Source organism: Eulemur rufifrons, chromosome 7 (assembly GCF_041146395.1).
Source record: "Eulemur rufifrons isolate Redbay chromosome 7, OSU_ERuf_1, whole genome shotgun sequence".
Classification (NCBI taxonomy): Eukaryota; Metazoa; Chordata; class Mammalia; order Primates; family Lemuridae; genus Eulemur; species Eulemur rufifrons.
Window position 1 is genome coordinate 255,273,615 of NC_090989.1, and position 4,789 is coordinate 255,278,403.

Consider the following 4,789-nt stretch of genomic DNA (forward strand, 5'->3'; position numbering starts at 1 on the left):
ACCTGAACAGTGTGCTTAGCCCTTTAAAAAATGCCTTGGACAGAAATTTTTTCTTTTTGTGTAAGGATAGTTTCCAAGTTTTCTATAGTACACACACAGATAAACATAAAAAGAAACTGGGAGCCTGGCTGCCCTGATTTTCAAGGAAAAATTAGAGTGTGAGGGTATTTCGGACTTTTGGCCTTTATCAAAATAGGAGACTCAAAAATTAGGGACCACATAAGCCAGAGTTTAGAGTGAGGGACGACTAAACTGCTGCAGGCCACTGCACAGCCCCTGGCCAGGCAGGCGCAGGTAAAGTGAGCTGGAGAACAGACGGCAGGGTTCAGGCAGCAGGAGCTGGACTCCTGGATCAGTCTTAGTTCTGTGTGGACAGGGGAGTCCCTGTGAAGTGTGAGAGGGTCCAGATGGTGGGGATGCTGGCTAATTACGAAGAAGGGCACTCAGACATTTTCCAGTTTAGCTCAGGGGCATGTTCCAAGTTCCTCAAGAGAGACCAAGGACTGTGTGAAACAGAAGACAAGTCTGACCATTTGAGAGTCAAAAACATATGTTTTGGGGTGATCCCTTCCCCCCTCAGTCCAAGAGACAGGGTAACTACAGAAAACAAAGGACAAGGAGCAGAGGTGGAGGACTGATGGCCACAGCAGAATGTCACTAGCTCTCAAGGAGGCCAGTGAGCTCTGGGATTCTGCTTAGGGAGGAACTCAGGCCTGCAGTGATTGTGGCTGGGGCGCAGAGGAGAGTGCCAGGCACCGCACCAGGTAGGAACTTCACCTGCAAGATCGTGTCTGATCCGCACAGCACAATGGTCCTGAGATGAGCAGCCTGAGGCCCAGAGAGGTTACGTGGTTTGTGCTAATTTAGCACGTAGCCAGTAAGTGATGGAATGGGATTCATGTCTCAGTGGAGTCCTTCCCTAACAAGGGAAAACCATTGAACAAAGTTGTATTAATACATATCTATCATACTAGTAGGTGGAAAAAGCAAGTTTCTAAAAAGAAAATCTTGAACATTAAAAAAAGACATGTATAGTATAGGAAAAAAAAGCTGCAAGGATATACAACTTAATGGTGGCTATAGCTCAATGGTAGGAACTTAATTTTAAATTTTTTTTATTTTTCCTGGATAAACACGTTAATCTTTTTAAAGCAGGATCAAAGTAATGAGAATTACAGTGAGCCTTTAATGACAGAGAACTCCAGCTCATTAGCTATGTGAGTTTTAGCAAACCCACTTGACTTTGCTCAGTCTGTTTCCTAAATACTAAAAAAGGTGGATTATAGTCCTGTGCTGGGAAGCTGTTGCCAGGATTAACTGAGAGGCCATGTACACAAAAGTCCGAAGCACAGTTCTTGGCATAAGGATGGTGCTTAATATATTAGCACTCTTGGTAGTCACAGCTCTTCCTTGTTGCCCCAGGAAGACCTAGCAACTACAGCTGGTTTCAGAGAGCAGAAAGGAACCTGGTTCCCTTGGCAGGGGACCCTTATTGGACCTGGAGCTGCCTGCACACCTGACACTTTCCCCTCCTCTGTTTTTACCATGTGGAGACTAATAGGATCTCATTTCTTAACCCATTTTCACCTATTTGCCTTTCTCTCTCACATTGTCTCAATAATCTCAGCTGCCTACATGGTATTTTTTAGTACAGGTGACATTGTTTTCAACATAATACATGTTTACAAAGCATCTACTATATTCTAAAGATGGCCCCAAGCTCCTTCTCTCCATTCATACCATCCAGAAATATTTGTTTGAGTTCACACACAGCCTAGTCGAAGAGTCAGATCCTTCAACAACTACCATTGTTGCCGACTGCTGTAACAGAGGTACGTGCACCACACTGTGGTGGTTTGTTCTTACCAGTGTACACATATGTGCAGAAGAGGATGGGAAAAATGGAAGTATTTAGTATTTAAAGCATAATGATTTCATCACCCTGTGTTATGCATCAGTTTCATATACTGCCTTACTAAAGAGAAAATATACCCATTCTGTTATATTGGTTTCAAAGCCAGTTAAACCAATGCCTTAGTAGGGTTGTTTCCTCTCATCTTCAGATTTATGAAAGTCTATCCACAGCCACAAAGTTTGTGGAAGGCTTGGATCATCTGATGACTTGACAGATAATATACTGTTGCTGAGGCTTTGGGGTGGGGAGCAGGTCCAAGGAGTTACAAACTAGCTCACAGTGTTCTCAGACATTTTCGAGCTTATTGGAATACATACCCATTCTGATTAACAAGGCAGTTTGAAAACTCAAAGGGGTGCCAAAACCTGGCATTATTTGATGTTTTTATTACCTGTTGGTCAAACAGTAACATAAATGGAAGTAAAAAGAAATTCACCCATAGTTCAGTCTCCCTAACTAAGCTGTTTTTACTTTTCCTTATTCCCTTCTAGCCCTTGTTTAAATCCATAAATCCATGGATATCATAATTGCAGATTAGATACAATTATATATTCTACATCTTTTTTACACACAGATGCATACACAGAATGATGTTAAGTAGAGCAATATTCAAAACCCGGGCCCTGTGACAACAGTCCCTTCAGGCCTGTAGACTGACAGTCCCGTAGATGTTGGCAGGGCAATGAGACACACCCTGTTCTGCCTGTGTTATTTATGCCTCTGGCAGTGAAGCCCCTGACAAAGAAGCATGTCACTGGAACACATGCTCTTTGTTCACAGAGGTGCATGCCAGCACCGGCTGCGTAAGAAGGGACAGTGCCCTGTCTGTAGTCTCTCCTTTGGCTCTTTTGCTTTTTATTTGCTGCACATTGTGGCTATGTTTATTAATTACTTTGTAGCTTAATACTATAAACACACATTTATCTGTGAGCTATGTACCATGGGGAAAGAGTCCTTCATACCCTCCAGTTGGCCTTGATGAGAGGACAGGGTCTCAAGATTTGTCCTGGTCCTTTCTAAGAATCAACACCACCTCCCATGTGAGCCACCAGGTAACCACTCTCTCTAGCACAGAGCTACACATTTAAGGTCCCTTCAGCATCTCCCCTTTTCCTACAAGATGACACCTGCATGTTGTTTGGTATTAAAAGCTGTCTGTAACTCTTCCCAACCTACTACTCCAATGCAGTCCCTTCATGCTGTCTCCACTCCAGCCAGACTGGTGATGTAGCAGAAAAGATGACAGGCTTGGGAGTCAGACCCTTCTGGGTCTAAACTCCTGCTCCACCTCTTGCTGGCCCTGCAGTTTAAGGTTCTGAGTCAGTTCTTCATCTGTAAAATGATTAAATTATCACCTACTTCACAGGGTTGTCTGAGGATTAAATGAGAAAGAATGTCAAGCCCCTAAAAGCAGATGCTCAATAACTGCCTGTTGGTCCACAGAACTGATTTGGTATTTTTGTGTAAAAGCCTTCATTGCATAGCCCTGGCGTTCTCATAAACTTACAGCTACAGACCTCTTGTAACCTCCTGAGAACATCCTGCTCCATCTTCCCTTGTTCTAAAGACGTCTGCTAAGACTAGAAAAGGGGTCAAAAAACTACATACAGGAAAGTTTTTGCCTTTTTCCATAATCCTTCTAAACCATTCATCTTCAAATATTCATTATTTTAAAAATTTACATGATTGGTTTAAAACAAAGTTTGGGCTGTTTGCCACTGAATAAACTTAAGTAAAATGGGAAGGGGGCGCTTTCTTAACTTCCTTGAAACCTTAGGTTACTGCATAGAATTTTAAGTTTTTCTCTAAAAAATTGTTCTCTCTCCCTCCCCCCGTCCTGCTACGGAATAAAATTAATAGTTCTTAACTTTTGGTGTCTCTTATTTATACTAGAAATAAGACAGTTTCTGCTTTGACACATTATGCATTTACATATTTTAAGCCGAGTATAACGTTAATTACCGGTGGTGTGCCAAGCACTCTCACCCTAACCTCTAACCCCTGGGACCCTATGAGCCAGATCATTACAAAGTCTGCCTGCCAGGCTTCAGCAAACTTAGGCCATCAAGAATTTACACACCTCACAGGGGAGCCCTAAGGAATAAATGAGATAAAAGTCTGCAAAAAAGAGGCCCTATTAGCAATGCTAATTGTTTCCTCCGCTACCTCTAGGTAAAATGTTAGAAAACCGAGGGAGATTATCCTGAACTGGGGGGAGATGCTCGGATGCTCTGTGGCTTAGGCAAGCGGCCCGGGCTGCCCTGTCCCCGGCCAGCGGCCCGCCACAGCCCTCGAAAGCCGACTCCACCCGGTGCCACGCGGTACAACTCTGGCCGGCCGCGACTCCATCCCGACCCGGGTCCTCCGCAGCATTTCGGACACCACTCCGCAAGGAGACAGCGGGGTTCAGGCTGTTGGCCTCAGACTGTGTGGGAGGCAAAAGGCGAACCTCAAAGCCTTCTGTCCTGGGCTCTCTTGACTCTCGCGCCTCCGCAGGCGTCGGGCTGGCTCCGGCGAGCCTCCGCGGACGCACTTAGCTTCAGGGACCCCCGAAGCCGGACTGGACAGCTTCTCACCAGCCCGCCCCCGCAAGCGTCCCCGCGCCAGCCGGAGACCTGTCTGCGGGCGCGGCAAGGTGGGGTCGCGGGTCTCAGCCCGGTGGAGGGGCGCGGAAGACCCCAAGAAGGTCTTACATCAGCCGCCCCACGTGCAGTGGGGGGAGGAGGAAGTCGCTCCACTCCCCCGGGCTGCGCCTTTCCCCCAGCCTCCGCCCCTCCCGCCGTGCGTCTCCCCGCCCCGTCCTTGGTGCAGCTGGGCCGCCGAGCCGAGCGGCGCCGCGCCTGGCCGAGTGGAGCCGAGCAGTCGCCGCGCCGC